General features: G+C 53.3%; 1 protein-coding gene across 1 annotated transcript in view; it reads right to left on the bottom strand.

The window, feature by feature from the left end:
* LOC128561610 (tryptase beta-2-like) overlaps nucleotides 1-15,995 on the bottom strand; it is a 219,234-nt gene extending 203,239 nt beyond the window's left edge. Inside the window, exon 1 of the mRNA XM_053556063.1 lies at nucleotides 15,990-15,995. The gene's annotated coding sequence lies outside the window, so the exon portion shown is untranslated. The remainder of the gene's footprint in view (nucleotides 1-15,989) is intronic.
* Nucleotides 15,996-16,539: the final 544 nt, after the last annotated feature.

Below are 16,539 nucleotides of genomic sequence, written 5' to 3'. Positions count from 1 at the left end.
GTGGACAACAAGCAGGAGCCCATAGTTCTGGGCCTTAGGGACACAAGAAGGGCATGAGACGGTGCCACTGTGGGGTGAGGGGGTCTCTGGCTCTGCCCCCAGGATAGGTAGGCAGGAACAGAGCCAGGCTCATCTGGGGGGTGATTTCTAATGCCCTTCCCTGACTTAAGGGGGTCTAGGGGCTGGAGGGGATCCAGGAGGGGACTCCTGAGCTGCAGCTCACTCCCAGACCCCATGAAGAGTAGCCACACACAGGTGGTGGTGATAGACAGTGTCCGTCTCTGCTCAGCCCAAGGGAGCCCCAGGTAGCCCATGCAAGGTCTAGGGTGGGACCCCACCTGGACCTCACCCCCACGTAGGGTCGGTGCCCCAACCTGTTTACAGGGAGTGAGAAGGAGGATGGAGGCAAGGGCCTGCAAGGGAGCCCCAGTATTTACATGCTAATTTCCAGGACCCTTCTAGTGACCAGAGAGCACCTCAGGCTGACCAGGCCTTGTGGTGAAAGTGGAGGGGGAACACTGATACGGGCTCAGCTGTGTCCCCTGGGTGTCTCCACATGCTGAGCATTGGAACACTATTCTGTGTACATGGAGGCCCCAGCCAGGCAGTTTGCACACAGGATTTGCTTAATCAATGCAGAGGCTCTCAGAGTGAGGGTGAGGCAAAGGAAATTACCACCCACCCTCCCCAGCACCCAGTGAGAGCCGTGTGCCATCCTGCCCTGGCCCAACCTCCTCTCTGGTCTCTGTCCGTGGCAGTAACACAGGCTGGTGGAGAACATGGCTGTGGCCCACCACTTCCCTCCCACTTGGCACAGCCTCAGTTTTCCCACCTACACCTCCCTGGAGTTTGGGCACTTCCCATGCACTGGTACTGCCCAGGTCCCACCAAAGCCAGGGTACCCAGGCTTCTGGCAGCTGCCTCTAGCTGGCCCTACCACACGGCTCCCAGGTACCCTGGGGCCACTTCTGCAGTCAGCAGCCTGGGACCATCAGCCCCACTGGCCTCAGGAGCCTTAGGGAAACACTGTTAAAACAGGGTCAGAGGGCACTGGGCAGGCCCCTCTAGGACTCTGCACATTCCTTCCCCCAGAGAGCCAGCCTCTCCCCCAACCAGACCATCACTGGGTTCCAGGCCTCTGGCAGACTGGCCACACTGGCAAGCAGCTCAACTAAGCTCCCCCCACTGCCAAGCCCTAGGCACCACTCCTCCCTATTATCCCTCCCTGCCCTGGCTGGCACTGTGCCCTATAGCCCCAGGAAAGTCCTGATCTGGGATTCTGCAGTGTAAGAGAGCCATCCACCATGAGCCTCCCACACTGACACAGCCCCTCCACATGCCCTCATGGTCCCCCAAACACCCTCAGTCCTGCTTTCCTGTCCTATTCTCTGGTCTGAATCAGCTTGGACCTACGACACATCTTCCCTCCCTGAGCTTCCCATACAAGGGAGGCTGAGTAATTACGTCGCTATAAACTAGAAACGCTTTTCAGCTGGAGTGACGGAAGCCAGGAGGGCCAGACTCCCACCCAGAGAGCACAGCTGCAGGCTGGGCTGCCTGCCTGGCGCCAGTGGGAGGCCTAGGCCCCAGGAAGAGGGTGGCTATGAGGGGCCAGAGACTGACTGTGGCTCTCCTCCTCTCCCAAGGTCAGATAGACAGAGGGATGGACAGATGGACAAATGGATGGGTAGACAGACAGATGGCTAGATTGTTTAAAGAGATGGGCAGATGGACAAACAGATAAGCAAGGGGCTGGAGGGATGGATGGATGGGTGGAAAGATGAAGGCACAGATGGACTGATGGAGGGATAAAAGGATGGATGGATGGACTACATGGGTGGATGAATGGATGGAAGGAAGGATGGAAGAATGGATGGAAGTATGGACTGATGGAAGATTGGATGGATGGATAAATGGAAGGAAGGATGGATAGATGGAAGGATGGACAGATGAGTAGACTGATAGAAGGATGAACAGATGGATAGATGGATAGATGGATGGAAAAATGGGTGGACTGATGGAAGGATGGATGGATGGAAGCGTAGAAGGATGGATGAAAAGATGGAAGGATTGATGGAAGGATAGATGGGTAGATGGACGGACAGAGTTAACAGGGTCTGGGAGGGCAAAAGAGTCTCAGCCCCCTTCTCTCAGATGCCAGGGGCTGTGAGGGAAGAACCAGCAGCCCTGGAACAAGCCTAGTCCTTGGCTCTCACCTGAGAGCCCCACAGAAACCTGACTAACCCTGCCCCTTCCCTTGGAGTCTGTCGATGGTTCTACAAGTGGGCACATCCCATGTAGCCCACAAGCTCTGGCCTCTTCCTTATAAGGATTTGTAGATTGTGCAGTGATCTCTGTCCTGTTGTGCTGAGGACAATGGGGACAGGCATCCAGCTCACCATCAGGATGGACTCCAGTCCCCATTAGCTGGAGGCTGTTTTGGGGCCCCATCTGTGCTTGGCATCTGTGAGCTGAAGAGTATCCCCTCATGTCACCCAGAAATTGCATGTAACCTTATTTGGAAAAAGTGTCTTTGCGGGTGTGATTAAGGTAAAGACCTCCAGATGAGATCATCCTGAGTGGGCCCTAAATCCTTATAGGGTGACCCGGTAAGAGACAGAAGTAGAAAAGATACAGACATAGGGGCAAAGGCCACATGAAGACAGAGGCAGAGACTGAAGTCACATCTCCACAAGCTCAGCAATGCCATGGACAGCCTGCAGCCACCCCAGGAAATCCCCCCCTCTTGACCACACCTATGCAGGATTGCCACTCTGAAGCCCACTAAACCCACATGGCATCAGGGCAGCAGCCAGCCTGGAGGGTCACTGTATTGTCTCTGTGGGCTTGAGTGGTTGGCTCCATACCGCCACCAGGCAAGGGCCCTGGAAGCTGAGGCTGGGCACCTGGCATGGGCTTCTCCACCTCTCTGAGCCTCAGTCTCCTGTCTGCAAATGGAGACAGTAATTGCAGCAGGAGGCACAGCCAGGGAAGCACCCTCTGAGCCTAGCACCCTCTAGCGCCCCATCCAGCAACCCCTCCTTGCCCTGCTCAGCCCCCAGGAGAGCGGACCCTGGTGGGAGATGGGGGTAGGCAAGCCAGGGGGCCCCGATGTCATCTTTGCAGCATCGTGGCTCCAGGCTCTGGCTCTCACCTACAAGGGCACAGGTCCCAGCTCCGTAGAGTGATCAGCCCTGCCCCTCCTCTGGGCCTCCATTGTGGGGCACTTAGTTCCCTGTTTAAATGTCCTGAGGAGGATCTTTCTTAGAAAGGCCCTTATTAAGGGGTGATTGTTGCCAATATTATCATGAAGCCATCTGCTCTACCCATGCCTGGAGTTGCAACTTCTGGTCCCACACTTTGTCTGGCCCAAGTGACCACAGACAACCTCACTGAGCCAGGCAGGCACAGTCAAGCCCTATCCCCAGCCCCACCAAGCCCTGCTCCATGGGACTTGTAGGGCAGGCTGCGCAGGAAGCCCTCTCCCGCCTTTCACAGACAGGCCTCCTGCAACTCCAGCCTGGCCGCAGGTCAAATAGAGGAGGTGGCAACATCGAGGCCTTCAGTGGGCTGGAGCTCAGTGCGCCTTTCATCACAGAGCCCTGGGAACTTCAGGCATAGCGCTCAGGACACAGGTCCCACAGCGCGGGAAGTTGCCCCCACCCCCAGTGCCCCCAGAGCGCCCCCAGGCCTGCCACAGCTCCACCCTCTGAGGTCATTTTCCACTCCACCCACACCCGCTGGAAAGAGTGCCCAGAACACCTTGGCAGGGCCAGGAGGCGCTCCCTCATTGCCAAGCTAGAGGAGAGCCCCTGGCAGGGGTGGATGGAGCATGGAAGCCCCACCAGGCAGCAATTTGGAACAGGAGGAGCAGCAGCCACCAGGGTCGTTGTGGGGGCCCCTGAGGAGGGGCCTGGGCCAAGAGTGGCTCTGCTCAGGGCATTTCTCCTGTGGGGGTGATACCAGCACCAGCTCCTTGAACTCCTACCCTGTTTCTATTTTCAAATGTATGTGGGGTACCATGGGGCCCAGCCCTTTCTGAACTACAGAGCCACAGTCAGACCCAGAGACCTGAGTGGGGTGGCCCACGTATAGGTTGGCCATGGGGGAGAGGAGGTTCAGGCTAGTCTGTGTGCTTGTCCCAGGGTTACTCAAAAAACTTGTCCTGTCACAGGTCAGGAGTCCAGAAATCTGAAATCAAGGAGTCTGCAGGCTGCATTCTCTCCAAGGTCCCTGGAGTGTCCTTCCCAGTCTCTCCCAGCCTCTTGGTGTTGCCAGCACCCATGGCTTATGGACGCATTGCTCCAATCTGCTTCTGTAATCACAAGGCTATCTGCCCTCTGCATGTGCTTCTGTGTCTCTGGTTTCTCTTCTTACAAGGACACTTACTATTGGATTCAGGGCCACCCTGATCCTGTATGACCTGAACTTGATCACATCTGCAGAAACCCTCTTCCCACATTAGTCATGTTCTACGGTCCTGGCTGGACTTAGCACAGGGAGGCCTCACGTCAGCAAGTGCGGGGCATGTCTGAGAAAAGGGACGGCCTGCAGTGCCCAGGGCGCAGAGGCAGGAGGACGGCAACAGTCAAGGCTGTGGGAAGGGAGGGGAGCCTGCTGGGGCTCTGCAGCTGCCCTCACATGATGGCCGATGACGGGAGGTGCTCTGTGATGCTGTGGAAGGCTGGCTGGTGAGCTGTGCCTGGGGAAGAGAAGGGCAGTGAGGGAGAAAAGGGGCGTTTTTGGTGCCAGGAGGTTGAGGAAGGAGGGTCTGTGGACAGATGACCCTCAGGCCAGAGTGTCTGGAGGGCTCGTGGGCCACAGGTGGGCTTCCCTGGTGACCAAGGCATGTTCTGAGTGAGTGCATATGGAGTTGTGTCTACCCTCCAGCGGCAAAATGGGGGCTGATGGGCTGGGGATTTGCTCTGGAGAGGGGGCTGAGGCCTCCCCAGCCCCGTCAGGATTGGGGCTGCATTGAGGTGGGGGTGGCTGTGGTGTCTGGCAGGGCAGCAGGTATGCAGATTTCCTGGAGGGGGACGGAGGGAGCTAGGGGAAGCAACTGTGTCTGAGAAGATGAGTAGTCCTGGCTGCCCCGCCCAGTGCTAATCATCCCAGGGTCTCATACAAGGGCTCCAGAGGAAGAAAGGCCATCTGCTTTCTGTCCAGCAGGCAGTCTGGGGGCCATCCCTCAGGTGGGACATTCTGCAACCCATAGCCTGTCCCAAAGTGGGGAAACCCAGAAGTGATGTAGGCATGGCCTGCTGCACGGGCCCCCTGGGTGGAGCCCATCATCCATGCTGCAGTCAGGGGAGCTGGGCTTTTGGGGCTGCTGGTAGGCCCCACATGGGGGCAGAGTGACAATGAGGCCCCTGCAGCCCCTCAAGCCACAAAGGAAGCTTAGCCCCACCCCAGACCAACAGGGCCCTGGACGGGTCCTGAATGGGTCCCGGTCGAGGTGGGTGGAGGTGTCTGGCAGTCTCCCATGGATACCCCACATCCTCTCCACTTTTTTCCCTTTGGTTACTGGGAAAAGAGACCCCATGGAGTGTCCCAGAGAGGCCAGTGCTCCAGCCAGGCAGGAAGGCCTTGCAGGATAGGGGGAGGCCTGCAGGGAGAAAGGGAAAGCATGATGCTGAAGGACCAGTGTGGTAGCTCCCAAAATAGTGCGACAGTCACTACATTCTGGGCTTGCACACCAGAGAATAACAAGCCCAGACCCTTGCTCTCCAGGTTCACAGCAGCGTTAGGCCTAGGAGCCCACAGGTAGGAGACTGTTCACAAAAAGGCACGTAAAACGTCAGCAAACCGCAGTTCCAGTGAGCACAGACACATTGGTGTTCTCCTTGAAATCCTGGTATTTACTGTACTCCCACCTAGCAGAGCCTGTGAGGCCTCCAGTGCCCTCAGGGGACACAAGCTCTGAGTCCCCACTCCTCCTTGGCATCCATAAACCTGGGTCTCTCCTGTAGGTGTGCCAGGCCAGGGTCCTTGCCTCCCTGGGCTTCCTTGCTCATCTGTAAAAATATACAATAATAGTTCTTTTTTGTTTTTGCCGGGGCTGGGTTTGAACCCACCACCTCCAGCATATGGGGCCAGCACCCTACTCCTTTGAGCCATAGGCGCCACCCACAATAATAGTTCTTATATTTAATAATTATTATATTTACCTGCTAATATGCTAGCTGCTAAGAGAGACAAGTTATTCACCACTGGGAACGTGGCTACCAGCACCTGGCTCCTGTTTGCACAGAGATAGGAGCCACATCCCCACCACCATTTTCATCACTTAGAACCTTCCAGAACTCACAGCCCACAGGGAAAAAATAGCAAAGGGAACAACTGTTCTCTGAGGCAAGCGTTGATATCTGAAATAAACTTGTATCTGTGTTCACTGTGAAGCGCTTCAAAACTAAACCTGGGATCTTATCTTCTTACCGGCAGAGCATTCTGTGTGACTTCCAACCTTCTGTCTCAGGCGTGTTGTCAGCAAAGGGCTGCGTCTGGCTCAGACCCCAGCCCTTCTCACCCACTGTGCAACTCTAGGTGGGTGATGGACCCTTTCTGGAACTCTGCTGCCCACGGCCAGGTGGAGAATGAAACCGCCCAGCAGGCTGCTGAGCTATTTTCAGCATGCAGGGTGCTGAGAGCTGAGCCCACGCAGTGCCCACCCAGCAAGCACCGGCTGTCCCACAAGTGTTCTCGCATCATCCTGGGCAGCGTCACACCCGGAGATGCTGCAGCAAATGGCCACAAACTGGGTAGTTTAAACCAGCATGAATCCATTCTCTCATGGTTCTGGAGGCTAGAAGTGAACATCTAGGTGTTGCAGAGCTGTGCTCCTCGGGGGGTTCTGGGGAGGCTATTTTTCAACTCCTGGGGTTTCCAGTAGCTGTGGACCATTGACCCTCAGCCATCTCTGGCTTTAGCCGCTCTGCTTTGGCCTTTGCTGTCTCCCTGGGTATTAGAGCCACCACCACCCCAACTTCAGCATGACCTTAATCTAACTAATTTGTACCTGCAAAGCCCAAATTTCCAGATGAGGCCACATTCACAGGTACACCAAGGGTGAGGACTTGAGTGTATCATTTCAGGGAATGTGTTCACCCCATAAGAGGAAATTAGCAGCCAAGACAACCAACACCCAGCATACAGGTCAATCAGTGCTTCCTTGGTGAGCCGGACAGAGCCACCCTTCCCCATGGCACATGGGCACTACCTTCCAGACATACTCTTGTACATCACCTGTACCTGCCGCAGCAGTGGCTGTGCCCAAGCCAGGCCTGCCCTCTCCAACTGCAGCACTCACCCTCCCACCACACCCGGTTCATTTTGGAAATAGCCTGATGTGCACTTGGGCAGCTCCAGAAATTGAATGCCCCAGATCTGAGCTGGGGCACGCATCCAGTTAACATGTTCTGGCATCCACCTTAAAAAAGGTGAAATGAAAACCATGTGAAATTGATCATGATAGTTTATTTAACCCAATTTATCCAAAATATTATCATAGAATCCTGTAATCAATATAAAAATTGTCAATGAGATGCTTTAAATGTTTTTTTAATAGCCTTATTGAGATATAATTCATATACTACATGGTTCTCCCAGCTATGTGCACCCTTCCAGGGATTTTATTATGTTCAGAGCTGTGCAAACACCTCCACAGTCAGTTTTAGGACATTTTTATCAACACCAGGAGAAACCCTGTCTATATGGGCAGCCACTCCCACCCCCAGAAAGGGCAGCCCTTTCTGTCTCTGGATTTGCTTGTTCTGGATATTTCATATCAAGTCCGTTTCCTTATTGTCTGGCTCCTCTCATGGAACATGATGTTTTCAAGATTCACCATGTTTTATCAATACTTCATTCTTTTTATGGCCTTTGTATCCATGGGTTCTGCTTTCAGAGATTCAACCAACGACCAGTCAAATACATTTTAAAACATGAATGGTTGCATCTGTACTCAACACGTACAAACCTTTTTCTTGTCATTATTCCCTAAACAATATAGTATGACAACTAATTACACAGCATTTACCTTTTATTAGGTTTTTGTTTTGTTTTGTTGAGGCATTGTCTCACTCTGTCGCCCAGGCTGGAATGCAGTGACAGTTCATAGCAACCTTAAACTCCTGAGCTCAAGCGATCTTTCTGCCTCACCCTCCTGGGTAGCTGGAACTACAGGTGCCCACCACCACACCTTGCAAAGTTTTCTACTTTTAGTAGAGATGGGGGTCTCGCTCTTGGTCAGGATGGTTTCAAACTCCTGTGCTTAAGCAATCACCCACTTTGGCCTTCCAAAGTGCTGGGGCTACAGGCATGAGCTGCTGTGTCTGGCCTGAATTAGGTCTTAATATTCTCCAAAGATGATTTAAAGTATATGGAAGAATATACGTAGGTTATACACAAATATTATAGTGTATCTAGGCCTCACGTGTCTGTGGGTTTGGTATCCTCGGGGTCCTAGAACAAATCCCTCAAATGTAGCGAAGGACACTCTGTTCCAGTGTGTGGATGACCACATGACATTCTTTTTTGACTTTTGACACTTCATTGAGGCTCAGACCAGCCACATTTTGTGGACCCAACAGTGTCATGTGTCAGAGGCCAGCACAGTGGGGCTGGCTGGGTGCCCAGCACAGCGCTCTGGCTCAGGGTCACAGCCCCTGCAAGCCCCACATCTGACAGCAGACCATGCCGACACCTTGTTAAGAGCGTGTAGAAAGGAGAAACAGCAAATTGCTCTGACTCCTCAGAAGGAAAGAAAGGATGCCGTTCTCCTAAGACATTTTCCGAGCAGCTACTTTTGTTTGGTTTTCTAAACAGAACACGCTTGGATGTTTGGAGGGAAGGTGGGAAGAGAGTCTTCAAATCCTTTTGGGCAGTACAATTACAAATAAATACTGATCACATTAGCTGCCTTTGTAAAGGACCCCAGAGGGCAGGGATAGACTGCCTCCTCAGCCAGAACCCAACATGCAGACGTGCTAGCCAGCTCCCTCTTCTCACGCTCCTCCTCCAAGGGCGCCTTTTGTGCTGGGCAGTAGTCATTTCCATGGTGATGGCAGGGTAAAGGCGGTCTTCTCAGGGGTCCCAGGGGTCCCGGGCTGTGAGCTACCGTCAGCTGATGCCCCACCCCTGACAGGGTAATTTCACCTTTCTCCTCTCTACAGGCCCCACCAAGATGCAGGCTGAGCGACTTCTCCACAGATAGTGGGCTGACAGCTGAGCATGCCTTCTCTGAGGTCCTGGCAGGACCCCAGTAGGCTGCAGCCTTGGGGGGTTACCACGTCTCTACACGTGTGACTGCCAGGAGGGGCCAGGCCCAGGGCAGAGCCTGGCCAGGCCGACATCCCCACAATCCTTTTAGACTGTAAATGCTTCCTCCTTTTCAGACAGGAAAACTGAAGCATAGAGGGACAGGCTGTTTTCTGGGGCTGCCCCACAGAGGGACAGGGCTGTAGTACTCCCACAGAGTACCTGGTGGCTCACGTCCCACAGACATTATTTGGGCTCCTTTGGCCAAAGCTACCCTGACCTCCAAATCCAGTATCTGCTCACCCCTGTGTTAGAGAAACTAAGCATGGCCCACGAGATGCCTTGGTGCTGGAGTATTTATGCCCCTCATGTCTGCCAACCCAGCCCTATGCACACACGCCCTCCTAGGTGGCTACCTCCTTTGATGGTCACCTGATGGAGGGAGATGCTGCCTAGAGGTGGAGGAGGAGATAGGACCCCAGGACGTGGCTTGCAAACATACATTCTGGGGTTAAATGTGGGCAGAGAGCATGGCTGGTGGCTCAGCCCAATGACACACCTCTCAGTGTCATGGCAAACAGGGGGGGCTGGAAAGGCCACACTAGACACGTGGGGACTCTCCAGCTAGAGGCTGTGGTGGCTTCGACCTCAGCCTCATAGCAACTGAGGGGCTCTAGGGGTGGGGCAGAGGCTCTTTCTTCCACCCTGGCCTGAGCCCTGCTTTCCCTTTTACAGATGGGAAATTAAGGTATAGGAGCCTGGCGACTGACCAGGGTCTCACCAGCTTGGCACGGTGGGACTCAAACCTAGGGTTTCTGATCCAAGTTTTCTCTGCCTTCAACTGAGGCTCATAATGACAACATTGATTGTGTGTGGGCGCCTGCCTCTCTGAGCACTTGTGCTGTGTCTCCTTCTACCTTCTGTGAGGTCAGAAGCAAATGCTGCCACTTGGCCCACTTCACAGATGTAGCAACTGAGGCACCGCTAAGGGCTCCAGCTCAAAGTCCTGCCACCCTCCTTTCCAGACCTTCTGTTCAGGGATGGATTTAGCTCAGGAGGACCTCCCTGACCTGTGGTGGGAAGGGACCTGCCAAGGAGGACCCATGAGATCAGGAAACCAAAGCATGGGGTAGGCCATGGCCTGACCTCCATCAAAACCCTGCAGTGCCCAGCTGTCTGGCCTGCACCTGCATTGCTTGAGCCATGGATCAGGTCCCTCCTGGCAGCCTGCCCCTCAGGTCTGTTAGCCCCAAACTGAGCCTCCACTTTGCCAGCCAACATACCAGCTTAGTGGCCTCTACCTGTGGGCCAGGCTCCAGGAGGAAAGGGGCCCTTTGAGCCTTGGGCTGGACCCAAGACCCTTGGGCTAGGCCTCCAGGAAGCTCCACCAGCTCTGTGTCCCCCAGCCCAGCACACTCAAGAGTCACCCCAGGTGGGGCTGGGGTGTGTTTGCTCTCTCTGGAAGCAGAAGGTCAGTCCTGTAAGGCACCCTGGCCACTGGCCAAGTGGATTCCAAGGGTGTTTTCCAGGTAAATCAGGAAATGGAATTGGCTCCTTCATCCAGCTCCCCCAAGAGGACCCCACCTTACTGGCCCCTCAAGGGAAAGCCAAACCTCCCATCCCATCAGCTCCTTGAAAAAGAGAACTCAGGTTATGCTTCACTCAGGACCCTGACAGCTGAGCTTAGAGCCTGCAGCACACTGGGGACAAGGCGATGACTGCCCCAGGCTGGAACCCTATGACTCTGGACAAACACTGACCCCTTACCCTGCTCTAGGAGGGAAGCCAGGGCTAGAGCACTTCAAGATGTCAGCAACCCTTGGGGGAGTGAGCAGGGACCCCAATTCCATTAGGGGGAGACAGGACCCAGTGATAAACAAGACTTGATAGGACAGAGGACCACGTGGGGCCCCAGCCAGGTGGTCCTAACCACTGTGAGGCAAATTCCAGGACTTGGCTCCAGGAAAGTCAGGTGCCTGCTTGGGTGGGGAGGGCTTGACTGTCCTGGAGCCTCCTCCTTCTTCCTCTGTGTCCAAGCGTCTAGGCCCCGGCTCTGCCCTGGACATAACACCCAGGGCCCCTGCCACACCCTCTGCACTCTCTGTGCCCTCCATGGCCTGGCCCTACTCACAGCCACCTCCACTGGCTGCACACTGAGTTCCAGCCAGGAAACCCCCATTTCCTCCTTGCTGGGAAATTCACTCAGAAGCAGAAGTTTGCTCAGATACCTTGAAAGCCCCCGAGTTGCAGTGGGGTGAGGATGGCAGTCCTGTGCTCCAAGTCCTCAGGGGCAGAAGCCCTGAAAGTTCCAGGAACCCCCAATGCTAGGCTTGGAGGCAAGAGTCGGGGGGTCTTAACAGCATAGCTCAGGGTTTACTTCTGGGTGTGGGGGCACGAGGGCCCTCCTGAGGACCACTTGTCACCTACCCCTTTGTCTGTGCCTTGCAGAGGGCCCAGTGGAGCCCAAATGGGCAGCTTGTAGTCTTCACACACCTGGCCAACAGGTGGCCATGCAGGAGTGCCTCCTCTACCCCCTGAGGGCCCGATAGGGATCTCTCGGCCCATCTCAGGCCATCTAAAGGCGCTCTTTAGAGAGAAAACAACAGGGCGAGCCTGGGCAGGTTGCACTGAAGAAGCATAGCTGCAAGTGGGGTCTCAGCCCCTGGCTTTTCCCTCCTGGCTAAAACAGGATGGGGAGGGCTCGTGGGCTGGGCCTTGGGGAGTCAGGGTCAGAACGATGCCTCTGGGTGGCCTCCTACTCTGGCCGTTGCCGTGTCTGTGCCTGCCCTGTCCATCCCTCGCCCTGGGGTTTCATCTGCACCTCCCGGAGCCGTCCCTGCTCGCTGGTTTGTGGCCGACCTAATCCCGCACTAATTAGATTTCTGCGTCGGTGATGAAAGGGCCCCTTGCGTGCCAGCCTGCTGGCCGGCCCTGCCTGCTGCTTGTTTTGCACAGAATTTTAATTGTTTCCAAATTAATCCTCAGAATCGAGTGAGCTCAGCGCAGATAAGCCGGCTGCAGGGAGGGCAGCGCCGTGTCCCCATCCTCCCGAGGGGTGGTGGGGAAGCCGTCTTCGAGCATGACGCGATCACCGAGAAATGTCCAGAGCCGCTTCCTGCTAGGCCACTTACTCAAGAGCCCAGCCAGGCTGCCGGCTCTCAGGAGTGTTCCTTCTGTTTGCTCTTGGCTCCACTCTCCCCTTAATCCTATTTTCACCAGTTTCTATCCAATTTAAGACAGCTTCTGTGCGTCAAAACTAATTACTCCATGTGCTTCCAGCCCTGTGGTCTGTTGCTCACTGCTCCTAGGGCTTGGGGCCTGGGGATGGCACCCCATCATGTAGAAAGGTCTTGGGGGGGTCTACTTTTGTTTCTACTGTCTAAAGGGGGCAAGGTCCCCCCACAAAGCATCATGAAGAACTAGCCTCCTCCTCCAGGAATTCTTTCCTATTGCCTCGGCCTCCCTGAGTTCCTCTGACACCTACAGTATGTGTCCAATGCTGGGCACACTCCATGCACCTGCTAGCAGACACACGTCCACATCACGCCACATGTATATCTACACCCTACCCGCTCACAGAGGAGTGAGGCACTGTGCAAAATGTGTTCCAATGGTGAGATTAAAAAAAAAAAAGTAAAGATGCCAAAAGCCCAGGGAACAAAAGAAAAAATAGATAAATTAGACTTCATCCAAGTTAAAACCCTGTGCTTCAAAAACACACTTCAAGAAAGTAAAAAGACAACTTGCTGAATGGGAAAATATGTTTGCAAACCATTTATCTGATAAAAGACTAGTATCCAGAATATATAAAGAGCTCTTACAACTCAACAATAACAAGAAAATCGCCTATTTAAAATGGGCGAAAGTTGGGTGGCACCTGTAGCTCAGTCGGCAAGGGCACCAGCCACATACTAGGGTGGAGAGTTTGAACCCAGCCCGGGTCTGCTAAGGAACAATGACAACTGCAACAAAAACATAGCTGGGCATTGTGGTGGCCTGTAGTCCCAGTTACTTGGGAGGCTGAGGCAAGAGAATCGCTTAAGCCCAGGAGTTGGAGGTTGCTGTGAGCTGTGATGCCACGGTACTCTACCAGGGCAACAGCTTGAGACTCTGTCTCCAAAAAAAAAAAAAAAATTAAAAAATTAAAAAATAAAAATGGGCAAAGGATTCAAATAGACATTTCTTCAAAGGACATACACCAAAGCACATAAAAAGATGCTCACTATCACTAGTCATTAGGAAATGCAAATTAGGGTGGTGCCTGTGGCTCAAAGGAGTAGGGCGCCAGCCCCATATGCCGGAGGTGGTAGGTTCAAATCCAGCCCCGGCCAGAAACTGCAAAAAAAAAAAAAGGAAATACAAATCAAAACCACAGTGACATGTCACTTCACACCAATTAAAATAGTTATTCTATTTTTGTTTTAGAGACAGAGTCTCACTTTATCACCCTTGGTAGAGTGCTATGGCATCACAGCTCACAGCAATCTCCAACTCCTGGGCTTACGGGATTCTCCTGCCTCAACCTCCCGAGTAGCTGGGACTACAGGCACCCACCAGAAAGCCTGGCTATTTTTTTGTTACAGTTTGGCCAGGGCTGGGTTCAAACATGCTACTCTTGGTACATGGGGCCCGCGCCCTACCCACTGAGCCACAGGCGCCGCTCGACAGTTATTCTATTTTTTAAAAAACAGAAAATAAGTATTGAGGCAGAATTGTAGAAATTGGAACTCTTGTGCACTGCTGGTAGGAATATAAAATGGTGCAGCCAGTTTGGAAAACATTTTGGTAGTTCCCCAAAAGGTTAAACATAGAATTGGCACATGATTCTGACCATTCTGCTCCTAGGTATAGTGCCAGCACAACTGAAAACATGCCCTACTAAAATGTGTATATAAATGTTCATAGCATTATTCACAATAACCAGAAAAGGTGGAAACAACCCAAACATTCATCAACACATGAATGGATAGACAAGGTATGGTATATCCATGCAAAGGAATACTATCCAGTCACAAAAAAAGAACGAAATTCTGATACATACTACAGTATAGATGACCTTAAAATCATTACGCTCAGTGAAAGAAGCCAGACACAAAAGGTCACATGTTGTGTGATTCCATTTCTATGAAATGTCTGGAATAGACAAATCCAGAGACAGAAATCAGATTAGTGTTGTTTGGAGCTGGGGGGATGGGAATGTGGGATTAGGGAGTGAGGTTTCTATTCAGAGATTATAAAATGTTCTAAAATTAATTGTGCTAATGGTTGCACAATTCCAGTATATTTAGTGAGTATACTAAAAACCATTGAGCTATATACATTTTAAAATGGTGAATCTTATTTTACATGAATTTTATCTGAGAGAAAAAAAATGAGTATGGAAAAAACAAAGAGTAAACAAGATAAGAAGAAATGCCAAAAGTTCAGACCCCTATGGAGAATCATCCAGGGTTGAGGCAGGTCACATTTTCTCCTTGGAGCTTCCCAATGGGCAAAGCAAGGATGGAAACACATGTATTAAAGCAGTGCTGCTGGCTCCCGCTTGCTGAGCACTAACTTTGTGCTGAGCCTGCTCTGGGTACTTTCATGTGTCAACTCAGTTAATCCCTATAGGATCTGGACAGGAGGCTTTATAGATGGGGGAACTGAGGCAGGCCCAAGGCCATCAGCTGATAAATGGCAGAACCCATGTTGGCATCCCAGTGATTGGGATCAGAGCCTTTGATCTTCATCCCAATGCAGCCTCTTCACACCTGCCTGCTCATCTGAGTCAGGGTTTTGTTCTCTGGGTGGCTGCCACCAGCCAGATGACTGCACATGGCCTTTCCAACCCAGGCAGGCCTTTCTGTAACCTGCTCTCGAGTGCAATGTCCCCTGCAGATCAGGGTCAACCTTGGGTCCTTATAAGGGTCAACCCTGATAACGTTCAGGGCTTATCATACAAGGACACTGGCCAGAGAGGGCTTTTCTAGAAACCACCATGACTAAAGTTTAATAAATGCTTTGAGCCACCAGGTTTTATAAAAGCAAAGTTGGGCTTGGGGGCTTTCTGGTGTGCTGGGAGGGGCATCTCAGCTTTATGATTTGTGGCTCTGTCATCTCAGGGCAGGAGCACACACTTCGTGGACCTGAGCAAACACTGTCCCTCTGAGCCCCAGCTATGTGGAGACATCTGGGACCCGTGGCCTCAGTGGGCATCATGGGCCACAATACCAGCCTCATGGAGGCCCTCCCAGCCCCATCTAGCTCAAAGAGGAAGGGACTGAGGATCCTCGACCAAAACCACCCAGCCCCAAATGTGGTGCCCAACTTCCTGGGCGTGAATGCAGTTCCCTGCTATCGTGTTATGTGTGCTGGACTCTCCAAGCCTCTCAGACATCTACCATGGTCCTGCAGCAACCTCCCTGGCAGATACTGCACCTGGCTGGACTCTCAGAATGCACAGGGAGTGATGCTTCGCCCCATTCATTACCCATCTTGGTGGAGGACACAATGGATAGGGCGACCCTGAGCAAGGATGGCCCAAGGCTGGGGCTGGACCTGACCCACTGAGCCAGGTGCTGGCTGCCCAGAGCATGGAAACAGGGCATGAGGGGCATTCCTCCATCTGGCTTCAACAGTGTTCCTGGAGCTCAGTGTGTGTCCGGCAGGGACTAAGACCCTTAGGGCTGTCCCGGGGGTCCTGTGAGCCCTTGTGGGCTGGGCACGCCCTCCTGTCCACTGTCCCAGCTGACCCTGGCCTGTCCAGAGTCTCTGACCAGATTCAGGGGTGGGTGGTATTGGCCACAGAGAGTGGGCCAGGCCCCAACACACACAACCCAGACCTCTATCCCCATATAGCCTTCCAGAGGGACTACTCCAGCCATAGTGATTTTGTCTCTGGTGTCCAGCAGGGCCAGCTTGCTCACCTGATCCAAACTCCACTGTCCAGGAACTTGAAGGGTGCCCGTGTGTGCCATGTGACCAGACTTGCCACCCAGCAAAGCATGGGCCCACTGCCACAACCCTGGCCCTGTCCTTGGCACCCCACACCACCTTCCCCATGAGTCTCTTCTGGAACCTTCTGTCTCCCTAACTCAGCACCAGGTCCAGCAGTCCTGAGAACATCTCCCAGAGCAGCCTGGCCACCTTGGGCCATGGCCAGAGTTTCCAGAGCCACCTGTTCTTCTTTGAAACATTGTAGAAATAAGGCTCTGTGTGAGAGGCAGGTGTTTGGTGTGGCCCCACGCAGCACACACCCAACACTGTCCCGTGTGGGCTTGTTCCCTGGGGGTCCTATCTGCC

The sequence above is a fragment of the Nycticebus coucang genome, chromosome 12, assembly GCF_027406575.1.
Source record: "Nycticebus coucang isolate mNycCou1 chromosome 12, mNycCou1.pri, whole genome shotgun sequence".
In the NCBI taxonomy this organism is placed as follows: Eukaryota; Metazoa; Chordata; class Mammalia; order Primates; family Lorisidae; genus Nycticebus; species Nycticebus coucang.
The sequence above is the reverse complement of the archived record's forward strand: the minus strand, read 5'-3'. Positions and strand labels throughout refer to the sequence as shown.